The sequence below is a fragment of the Protopterus annectens genome, chromosome 17.part0 (genome assembly GCF_019279795.1).
Source record: "Protopterus annectens isolate FY-2018-M chromosome 17.part0, PAN1.0, whole genome shotgun sequence".
Classification (NCBI taxonomy): domain Eukaryota; kingdom Metazoa; phylum Chordata; order Ceratodontiformes; family Protopteridae; genus Protopterus; species Protopterus annectens.
Window position 1 is genome coordinate 644,435,065 of NC_056751.1, and position 12,662 is coordinate 644,447,726.

Sequence of the window (12,662 nt, forward strand, 5' to 3'; positions counted from 1 at the left end):
CACAACAACAAGCAGTGTGCATCTATGCAATTCAGTGGGAGGAATTTGTGGAGGGAAAGTAAGGCAGATTTACTCTGGAGACTGCCAATCCAATTTTGAAGTAGAAAATGTGAATATTGAAGCATGTGTGGTTGTGTGTGGTTGTGTGTGGTTGTGCGTGTGTGTGTGTGTGTGTGTGTGTGTGTGTGTGTGTGTGTGTGTGTGTGTGTGTGTGTGTGTGTGTGTGACTGTGTGTGTGTGTGACTGTGAGTGTGTGTGTCTGTGAGTGTGTGTGTCTGTGTGAGTGTGTCTGTGTGAGAGTGTGTGAGTGAGTGTATGTCATGGATGACTGCTACATGACATATTCTGTAGTTGGTATGAATGGGGAGACTGGGGATGGACAATGTACAGGTACTAGGTCTCTGTATTTATCTGTGTTATTCAATATGTGTGAGCCTCTTTGGGTGTTCGTTTGTGGCTGTGCAGGGTGTATGCCTTGTGTACATGTGTGGTCTATGTTATTGAAGAGAGTGGCTGGTAGAGCAGAGACACAGTCTATAGCACAGCTCTGTTCCGCTTTGCTTTCTCTGTCCAATAGTACCAGAGGTAGATACAGTATGACAGACTGTGTGTGTGTATGTATATCAGTTCCTGCAGCCAGGTAACTTTGCGTTTGTTTGTGTGTCTATCTTTCTGTCTTTCTATGCCTGTCACTGTATGTGGGAGACACTGTGCATCTGTGTAGTCTGCTGGGTCCTGTATGGGGGCACTCAACTGAACTGGGCAAAACTACTCAGTTGACTGAGTCATAGTCACATGCATTACCACTTAATGAAATTTTGTGCTTTGGGGACTGTACATGGCTATGAATTTCTCTGAATCTGCTGCAATATAACTTAGCTTATCAGCGTAGAGCAAGTTGAGCTATTGTGCTGTTTATTTATAAATCCCTGGAAAGTGTGTCAGCTGTAGTTAAAGCATTTTTTTTCACCTCAGAGACATGGCAGGATTAAGTCTTTGACTCGTCAGAATCTCTGGGAAGTTGCATTCTGTCTTATTGCATATAGTTATTGGTTGCATCCTGAGCTTTTTAACATAATCAGATTATAAACTCATAGTACAAAGTTATGATCATAAATCCTGAACGATAGGCACTGCTAAAGCAGTAGAAATAGCAAGCTGTTTGCCACAAGTTCATGCTTATAGTGGCATCATTCATTATATTGCAAGTTTCAAAATTGATTAGATAAGTAAACACAGTATACACCTGCTGTTGTAAACTTCTATATTTTTAAGTTTTGTAGTTGCATTTTGCACTGTATATCAATAATAATTCAAGCTAGGAAGATACTGTTAGCTGCATTCTGTTAGACCAACTGTAAGCTTTTTTATGAGGCCAGCTAATTTTGTTCATGTTGGACACCTCTTGACATATTTACAGAAAAAATAAAAGCATGATCATTCACATACTTGAGTGTATAGAAATGTTCTTAATATCTCTTCAGCTGTACTAAACAGAGATCAGGTAGGACAGGTATCTGTGTTATCAGTCGACTTCTCTGTGACATGGTTTTTCATTTATTAATGCAATTATGAGCAGACAGTAGCAGATGCCTAGAAGTATTACATGCTTGATCTTAAGAGCACCTGGCAGTGCCACTAAAAGAAAATCAGGTCTTAGTGCCTAATATCTTTTTAGAACCTTGTAAAATTGTCCATGGACTGGTCTCTTCCTGTCTCTGCTACTTTTCTACTTTGCTACTTTTACTTCATATACCAGTATGCATCTCTTGCATGTACAGGTAGGCTGAAGTTCAGTAGTAGGGATGCTGCCTATCTGCTATGACTGCACCAACCTGTACTGCAGGCTTTGCAGTGACAGCACTAAGGTTTTGGTACTGACACAAGGTGCCCTACAAAATATGGGTCTTTCATATCTCAGAGAGGTGTTGACCCCTTATTACCCACTCTGACCTCTTTTTTTTTCATCTGCCAAGGAGTTAATGATTCAACAGATTTAGCTTGATGCATTGAACCTATTATATTTTTTATCAGGCTTCGCATCTTTGGGATCCTCCACCTTGGCTTCTTCAGGCAAATGCCATGGTATATTTGTCTAAGCTTCAACAATATCATACTGTCTTCATTTAGAAGTTCCTTAAGACATACTTATTTTGAATGGTCTATCATGATTTTAATGATGATATTTAAACCACTAACTCAACGAACAATAGTGATGTAGTCAAACAACCGAAGAGTGTGAGTTAAGATGGATGATCAAACTTCGAGCTGATGTCTCCCCTGGGCTTAATAGGTTCATAGGTTCATACTAGGCTATCTGCCCTAGGGCATTTATAAGCCTGGCCAGAATGTGTTTGGCTTTCACCACCCATTTTAAATTAATTTTGTTATGCCCTTTTTTGAGGTTAGTATACTGTGCCTCTGTCTAACAGTGACACAGAAGTGATACCCGGGGTAAACCTACGATCTCCCATCCACTCATCAAGATTCCTCTTGAAGAGAGTCAATGAGGCACTCTGCCTAACCTGGACTGTGATTTTATTCCAGAGTGAAGGGAGCCTCTGGGTTATGAATCTGTCCCTCCAGCATGTCCTATTTATTTCAGTGCTGAGGTTCAAGTCTCTCGAGCGTGTAGCTCGATAGGATTTGGATTTTCTGAGGTGCAGCATGTCCATTAATTCCGGGTTGGACATGGCTTTATACGTCAGGCACAGATCACCTCTGAACAGGCGGTATGCCACTGAGTAGAGCTGGAGTTTCTTTAACCGGGCAGCATATGGCATCTGTTTGAGCCCTTTGATCCTCTTGGTGAGGTACTTTTGGGGTCTTTCCAGTTGCTGCAGGTGTCTGGTAAGGTACATCCCAAAGGGGCATTGTACTCAATTATGGGCCTGATGAGGGATGAGTAAAGAGGCACGATGACCTCCCTGATCTAGATGTGAATCCCTTCATGATTAGGTGGGCTATATAAAATGTTTTTCTAACCACTTTGGCCACGTGGTTGTCAAATGAGAGATTGCTATCAACTTGGGTCCCCAGGTCCCTAATTACTTCTTCTATACTTAATGGATTACCACCTATGTGGTAATTTGTGGGCACTTTGTTTTTGCCAAAGGGGATGACTATACACTTTTTGGCATTTAGCTTGAGGCCATGGCTCTGGCACCAGTTGTCTGTTTCTATGAGGCCCTTTTGGAGGATGCTTGTGTCAGCTGGAGAGTCGATTATGGCGCCCAGTTTGCAGTCATCTGCGAACTTGGTCGGCCACAGTCCTTCCGTGTTGGCCTGTACCTCCGAGAAATATATACCGAACAAGAGAGATCCCAGGACTGAGCCTTGTGGGACGCCACTTGTAACTGGTTTGGAGTCTGACATGGCTCCAGCAATTCTAACCATGTGGGTTCTGTCCTTGAGCCAGTTTGCAACCCATCTAGTGACATAGGGGTTTATATTTAAGCTGGTGAGCTTATCTATAATGCTCGAGTGGGGTATTGTATCGAAGGCTTTTGCGAGGTCCAGGTAGGCTGTGTGGACCACCTTCCCCTCGTCAATGGCCTTGGCGACTGTTTCAAAGAAATCAACCAGGTTTAAGAGGCAGGATCTGCCCTTAACAAAGCTGAACTGGGTAGGATCCAGTGTCTGTAGGTCCCCAATATCTTTATTTATGAGGTCCATGATGATCCTTTCCATAGCTTTGCAGACCAAGCTAGTCAGGCTTATGGGGCGATAGTTTCCAGGATCCGATGAGGCACCACCTTTGTGGAGAGGGACCACTGTTGCTGTACGCCACTCTTTGGGCACATATCCTGTAGTAAGGCTGAGATTGAACAGTAGTTTTATGTTTGGGTTTAGCTCTTCTTGGAGTTCATGTGGGACGCAGCCCGGGACACCGTCTGGTCCCATTGATGCTGTATTTTTTGCTTTGGAGAGGGCGGCTCTTACCTGAGCATCTGAGATGTCAGGGGGGCAGCACTCTGCTGGGACAGATATTTGCCCTTTTGGTGGGGAGGGGGGGGAGTTTGTGCTGAACCTGTCAGCTAGGATGTTGGCAATGTCTGTGGGTTCGATGTATTTTTGTCATTTTGGACTAATTCTGAGCATATCTGGGAATTACCACCCAGGTTCCTAACATAACTAAAGAAAGCCTTGTGATTATCCTTAGTGTCCTGTGCAATTTTTTTCTCAAAGCTGGCCTTAGACGATTTTATGAGTGCCCGTAGTTTTTTGCTAATACTGATCAGAGATGCCTTCCCTTTTTGGAATTTTGCTCTATCATTTAGTAGCTTCCTCCTTCTATTGTATAGTTTGTTTATGGCTGGGGTCCACCAGACAGGACGTCTGCCTTTGGAGGATTGGGTCCTGGTTTTATTTGGGATCGCATGATCCATGCATTCCTGAAGGTATTCATAGAATGCGTTTATAAAGGATTCTGTGGTCTGGGCCGTATTTTCCACAGGCCCGGGGGCTTTGAAGGATTCCACCTCGGTTTTGTGGAGTGTGAAATTTGCTTTAGAGAAGTTTTTCACTGTGGTTTTCTGGGCAGGGGGTGGTGTAGGGATGTGAATATCCAGTGAGATTAGTTTATGGTCTGATCTTACCAGTGAGGGATACACTTCTGGTCTGGAGCATAGAGTCCCCATGTTGGTGATGATCAGGTCCAGTATGTTTTCCCCTCTTGTGGGAGTGGTAACAAGTTGTTCCATAGTATTTGAGTTTATAAATTCTAGGAACCTTTGGGCTAGGGTGTTGGAGCTAGAGTAATGCTCCCAGTCTATGTTTGGGTAGTTGAAGTCGCCCAATATAATGGTGTTTGGAGAGACCTTCATATTTTCCAGTGTTCTCAGGAAGGCCGAGTGGGGTTCCTGGGTTAGGGAGGGTGGTCTGTAGCAGGCTATAAACTGGAAGGCAGTTTTACCCACTGTTAGTTGCACATGGATAGTCTCTGATGCTTCGTGCTGTGCCACCAACCTGGAGGTGTGGGTATCTTTGACGAATATTAATACTCCCCCTCCTTTTGTGGGTCGGTCCAAGTTTTGGGGCCGAAAAGCATGGTATGAGGTATAACCTGGTAGTGCTGGGGTACTCTCGGGAGCCTTGAACCAGGTTTCTGTTACTGCACAGATATCAATGTTCTCCATGCTAAGGAGAGTTTCGAAAGTGCATCTTGAGGTTTAGACTTCTGGCGTTGAGTAGCATTACTCGTAGTTTCTTATCCCTTGTGATACCTATGGAGGTGGGTTTGTCTTTTGAGCCTTGCCTAAAAAAGGCACTATGGGGGTAGCAAGAGCCTTTGCCAATATCTGAAAGCCCAGGGGTGACAGGTGCAAGCCATCCCTAGCGAAGCATCGTGGCTTGTCGAGCATGTCATCCCAGGCTGACAGGCATTGGATCCCCTTTGAATGACACCAATACTTAAGCCAATTGTTGAAATTGATCATCTTGTCTTCATATTGTGGCATCATTCTTGGTGAGGGCAAGATGCTACTCAAGGTCAGGGTCATACCGGCCTGGGCCACATGCTCAGAGAGCTCCTCTATGTCTCTTTTCATGTAGTCCAGGGAGGTACATCTCAGGTCATTCACACCAGCATGGACAATGACTGAGTCATATTTGTACTTGCCTTGGAGTGACCTGAGTGCTTGTGTTATGTGGCGGATCCTAGCACCTGACAGGCAGCTCACCATGACCTTCTCCTTGTTCAGCCTGGTGAGCGGGACGTCAGTGTGCCTGATGATAGAGTCACCTATTACAAGTGTATCAGGTGTGTTGTTTAGCCTTAAGGGCTATGACTGTTTGGCACACTGGCTTTGTGAGCTATGTGTTGCACGTGTTTTGTTTTGGGGTAGCGGTTGCTTGGGAGTCTGCTTTGGAGGTCTCTGCTGCTTAGGCAGATTTTTATTTAGAGCATCTGAGTATGTTTTTGTGTGTTTATGTGTTTGGTTTGCTGTCATGGTAGGTGTATGTGAGATGGAATTGTACTGAGTGTGGTTTCCTTCTCCTCCTGACTGGTTACACCAGTACTGAGTTGAGAGAGCTTAGCCTCCAGTTTGGCTATATGGATGCATCTCTCACATGTGTTGGAATTTGTTGGGAGGAGGAGAGGGTTGTCTGTGTACATGAGGCAGTTGTAACATTGCCTCAAGATTCCCAGATTCACCAGCTGGACCGGAGAGAAGATTCACAACTGACCTTTGGACATGCTAGAATAGTATTGGGAATTCCTTTATAATTGAAAAAAAAGGGCCAATGGGGAACAAGGTACTCAAGAGGACTTTGTGAGAGTGTAGTGCTTTTAATTTTTTAGTGCTGACTTATATAATGGCTTTAGTGAGCAAGTGCCAGGTAACTTAAATGCAATGTGTTACAGGTAACTTAAATGCAAAAACGACAAACAGTAACTTTCTTTTAAGTAAAACAAGGAAATGAGTACAGTAAACAATGCAGATATCACTAGGGATCCACAGAAGCACTGAAAAGCTGCGTTTTAGGTGGTATTAGCATTTCAGGGAAATAACAAGCATACAAACAGAGCTAGATTCAGCAGGCCTGGATCTAGTCTACGCTACAGCAAACAAGGTGTACCAATTTCAGTAAGAAGCAGTTCAAATATGCAGGCACTATAAGCCTTTAACCAGAAATTCCCAGCTCAGAAGGGAAAGTCCAGCCTCTCCTCCCACAAGAGTGCAGACCACGAACCCTTTTAATGTAAAATAACTGGCCTGAAGCCCAAGTGCTTAAACCAGAATTAATACATTTTTAGACTAACTGACACTGAGCCCTCAATCAGCAGTTCCCAACTTAGAAGGATGTAAGCTACCTGTCCTGCCACTACAGTGCAGACCACAAACCTTCTTAATGTAAAACAACTGGTCTGAAGCCCAAGTGCTTAAACTAAAAGGCTTAGAATGAGTTACACCAAGAAGTAATAAATACAACTGAGTACTTAATGAGAAGATTCCCCTTAAGCCAATTCTTAAGAGCAGGAGGCTATCAGTTATGAAAAGGAAGTAGTATCTAGTTTATTTGATAATTCATTTTTATGTGTTTTATTCATTAATTCTTGGAATTTATTTAAGTTCTGGAGTTTTATCATGATTGTTAATGTGAAGGAAGAAAATAATATTTATTCTAGTATTTTATTTTTAAAATTTGTTAAAATTCGTTTTCATGTGGGGCTTGACTTTTTATACGGGGCTTGACTTTTAATGTGATGTCATTTACTTATTGCCCAATCAATGAGCCTTGATTTTATTTAAATGGTGTGTATGTTCTTTGTTTCAAAAGTCTGATGAAGCCTGTGGGTGAAAGCGCTAACTAATTAAATTTTGGACTGAGTATTGAATTCTATATTTGTGATTCTTTCAACAAATCAAGTGATTTTTCAACCATTCGATTGTCTGATTCCATCATAGTTTCAGTTGTCTGTTTGCTTGGATTTATTTGGTTCTTTGGAGTATATACCATACTGGTTTGAAAGGAAAGTACTTTGGCGCCGTGGATACTAGCTGCGGATTGGTGTTTATATTTGGAACAATAGTGATGGACCACACAAAACTGCAGAAGCACCAAATACAAAAATAAATTGTGCAGATACAAGGCAAAGGAGACCAACCATTGAACGTCAGGCAAACTCAGATTTTACGTTGGGAAACAGTTGAGAGAGCATATTAGGGACCATGTTTACTGTACTCATAGTGGGTTGGAATATAGTGCTCTTGCTAAGTATTTGAAATGCTCAGGAGCTGCACACGTTTTTCTTTTTCAAGTCCTTCAGGTGATGCAGGACAATATTAGTTAGGTGACATGGTTAATGTAACTGAGAATGTTGAGCTTAATTGGATCTTGAGGCTGGGTGCATATTTAGGGTCTGGCCTCAATGAATCTGTGTCCCTGACACCTGTCTTGAGATCACGCAAACTTAGGAAAAAGTGATTATGTCTACTGTATATTTTAGAATAAAGTAATTGAGCTTATATGATTTTATATAATCGGTATCATTTAGTGGATGTTTTTTATATATTTTATTTTATATTTTATATTTTTGTATAACATGTTTTCTATATTGATAGCTTTGTAGCTTTAAGGAAGCAAGGGGTGTAGCCATTGTTTTAATTGTTTAATTGGTTTTGAATGCTATATGAGATGTTAGTGAGTGAGGCTGTCTGAAGAAACAATGTTATCATTGTGAAAACGCTTACATCCTACATTAAAGCTGAGTTTTCCTGATGTTGACTGGTTGGTCTCCTTTGCCTTGTATCTGCATGATTTTTTTCGTATTATATTTAAACCATTAGTACGTTAGTTATCGTGCTTTAATACATCTTTCGTCTTTGCACAATGCTTGGTTTTAAGAAAATAAATAATATCTTAGTTGCATTAAGTGAAATGCCGTTCACCCTTGTGATGTACACAAATGTAAGGTAATGCTAGCAGATACATAACACAGCATGCATACTTTAGAAAGTATATCTGTTTGGCTGTGGAAATATGACAAAACATGTATAAGTCCCACCACATTGAAGTACCATGTTCATTGTGATGTACACAGCTACACTAAGTCTGGAATTCACAGATGAACATTACATTGCATATCATTGCACAAGATGGCTCACAGCCAACATGTGTCAGCATTGTCTTCACCCACAGTGCCACTACACATGCTATTTAGTGCTGCACTATGCAGTATAGACCTATGATGGCAGCATAAGTATTTCACTGAGCATTCTTTAATTGGAATTATATTACACTAGTGAAGCCATGTGTCTAGACGCATGAATAAGAGATGACATGACATTTTGTACAACTTGCAGAAGTAAGCAAAAATAACTCCTCAAAGAGAAATTCCTTGACTTTGTACAATGTAATCTACTGAATATTATCCTAAGCAATTAAATTAATTCAAAGCATTAGTGTCCCACTAAATCAGTAAAACTGTTGCCATTATTGTAATTACCTAGTCTGAAAATATGCTGTTTTCCTCGATGATCTTCAACAGGGCATATGAGATGATCAACCTCAATCATTAGGTAAGCCCATGTTTACTGCAAAGATACCCCTCACATTGATATGTCTGGGTACCATTATGTACACTCAAGGCAATTCTATACAAAATATTATGATGTAACTTTTGGTATGCACATTCACTGATGTATAATAAATTAAATATATTGTACTTTAGAGTACGGGAAAAAGATGACTGAGTTGTTGAATCCAGTAGTACAAGATATTTCCTTTATTCTACAAACCAAATCCCTACCATTTCCATTTATCTGTTTTCTATGATTCCCAGTGTTTCTTAGGGGACCATTACATTATATCAAACAGTAGAATAATTAAGTCATTTATGAAAGTCTATTAAAAGGAATGACATCTTCAATAAATCTGACATATTCTAAGGGTTTTGTTTGAAATTGTCATTTGTTTTAGGGGATGGGTCAATTTTTTATTACTTTTGCAATCTCAATGAACACAGAAGGACAGAATTTTTCCTTTAGTAGTATGTATTCTTTCTCCACTGTTGTGTGACCATGGTGTTAGAATATTAAAGTAGGAGGGTATATGGATGAAGCACTATATGATGGGTTGCAGAAGGCATTTGATTCCTGCAAAAAAAAAAATAAGATGCTATGCTGTAAAGCTTGTTGGTCTGTTAGCTCTAATCCTTTTTTATGCTTAAATTACTGTTTTTCATTGATTTCAAAGGGCAACAGAAATTATGCATGTTGTCTGTTGAATACTACTGTAAGGAATTTCTGTAAGCTTTTATGAATGCAGCCTCTCATGGGTAGTTTTCTTCTGTAGTTTTGCATACTTTTTAAATTTTTTCTTTGTAATGTTAAAAATGTTTGACATATTTTATTAATGCAAATAATGTTATGTCAGGGTTTGTTAGTCTTACAGTTTAGTTGTTTTTAAATTAATTTAAATTGTTTAGATGGTTAGAATTAGCTAAGTATCTCACTAATGTTTTTCAGTGGGCTAGTCTTGGTCTGTGATTTACTTTTATTTTAGCTGTAGAACTGATGTCACATCAAGGACGGCAATAAGTTTGTAAAATTGTATCAAGGATGGTAATAAAAAGTGTTTATCTACTCTCTGGACATTTTTATCCTACATCTGTTTTTCTGTGGCCATTCATCATCATCATCAGCCTGCTTTTTGCCATTTTCTACATGGAATGGGGTGCTGTGTTAACTGTCACCATGTCTCTCGATTCAGTGCCACACTCCTGCCTTCTTTGACATTCATGCCTGACTGTCGCAGACCTGCTCTCACACAATCCATCCACCTCTTTGCTAGGCACCCTCATTTCCTATTACCTTCTTCCTGCCTGTCCCAAATCCTCTTTACTAGATTGTCTTCTGCTTTTCTGCACATGTGCCTGAACCACCGTAATCTGTTCTATTTTATCTTTTCTCCATTTGGAGCTACTTTGGCTCTTATCTGTCCTCATTTCTACTTCTGTCCCACAGTGTGCATCCTACCACCTTTCTCAGACACTTCATCTCCATCACCTCTAGCTTCCTCAGCTGCTCTGCCTTTACTGCCCAGGTTTCTGTACCATACAGTACTACTGGTTGCACCACTGTCTTGTACACCTTACTTTTCAGCTTCTTTGGTTAGTTTTGACCTCTTCATTCAGACTTCCCATGTGCCTTCAGTTTTACATTCCATTCCCCTATCCTTTGCTGAAGTTCTTGCTCAGAGTCTACCTGTAATGCCACTTTATCTGCATACAGCAACTTTGTTGATCTGTCCCCTCTGACCTGTTTGCTAATGTAGTCCATTACCAGTATGAACAGCAGTGGGCTCAGATCTGAACCCTGGTGCACACCCACTCCCATTGGGAACACCTCTGTAAGACTGAACACTTTTCATACTTGAGTCATTGGGTCCTTGTGCATAGCCTGCACTAACGCTACCAATGTTTCTGGGACTTCAAACCTCCTATGCTTTCTCCAAGCCTAGGAATGCTGAGTTAGACACTTCCCTAATCTCTAGCTTCTTCTTAACTATCTGTCTTGGGTCAGTTGTGTGCATCCTGATCTGAATCCTAACTGCTAATCTTCCATCTTACATTCTACTACTGTGCCCATCAGTTTATCAGTCACCCACTCCCGAACTTTCATGCAATGTGACAGGAGATTGATGCCTCTGTACTGCCCACAGTTGTGGCTGTCCCCTTTATTCTTGAACATTGGCATGAGTATGCTTATTCTCCAGTCATTTGGGATGTACCTTTCTCTCCACACTGCTATGAGTACTGTCAGGAGCTATTTCTCTTCTATCACACCCAGCATCTTTTTAGTATCTGTTGTGACCTCATCCGAGCCTGCTCCTTTCCCTGATTTCATTTTCCTTAATGCTATTCTTACATCTTCTGGGGTGGGCTTCTCTTCTTCTCTCATCATAAGCTGTTTCTGGAGCAGTACAGCTTATGTGGAGTTTTCTTCATTCAGAAGCTGCTGGAGATGCTCCTTCCTTCTGCCTTTGATGGCCTGTGGACTGGTGAACAGGTTGTCACTGGCATCCCTTATGAAGGGTGTTTCACTATCTTCTTTATCTTTCTGTCTTTGCCTTGCAACCTGATATAGTTCATTTGTGCCACCTGTGATGATGTGAGGTAGTGCCTGCTGTGCCTGGGGGAGTAGGGCAGTGCATGTGTAACATATGCCAACATAGCTATCTGGAGTTTTGTAAAGAATTATATGTCGTTTGAATATTGAACTGATTTATGTTAAAAATGTATTTCCAAAGTTGCCTGTGTTGAAAATGTGTAAACAGTGTGTCCTGCTTGACAGAAAAGAAATATACATGTATGTCAGACTGTATTGTTGTAACTTATTAAATGTATATAGTTTAACAGAGGATACTGGAAGGGAAGGGGTTAAGCTCACCCCAACTAGCCTTAAGAAAGATAGCCTGAGATTAAATGACTTGGTTTTGGTGATAAAAATTATATCTCACAGGTCTAGCTGCAGCCAGAGACACAATGTCTGTGAAAAGCCTGGACTGGAATCCTGCTCTATTGTCCTTAGTGGTTAACAAATTGCTACCCTGGATGACAGAGAATGGCTTGTTAGTTTCTGCAGGAAGGGTGAAAGTGTTGCAATTGTTTTACTGTTTCCAGATGCTGTAATACACCTTAGTTAAAGTTGTGTGTGTAGTGTGACACATCAGTGCCAGATCCTAGCTCAGTTTTTAGTGAGGGGGTAGTGTGGAAAACAGAATCAGGTCACCAGATGTGATAACATTCGGTAGCCAGCACTGACATTCTTTTTGAATACAAGTGAGAGATGTGAGGTGTACAGTCTGATTTTAGACCTGACAAGATACTCATCCATTTTCATCTTGCCTTGCTTTAGTATGTAATTAAGGAACAGTAATTCTTCAGTCAGTTAAAAATATATAGTGAGGTTAGCTAAATGTTTTTTTCTGTATCTGTCTGAGTATTTCCATCTGTGTTGCTTTTTTATGTTTCCTGTGACTGAAACTCTGGTGTTTATTGTAAATAGATATTGTGTATGTTCATGGTTTATTATTATTTATTATTAAATATATCTAAACCTTTCATTGTGGCAGGTCTTTTAGAAAATATTTAACCTTTGAGAGTACTTGCATTTATTTAGTGGCACTGTGGTTCCACATTCCTGAAAGTCTTG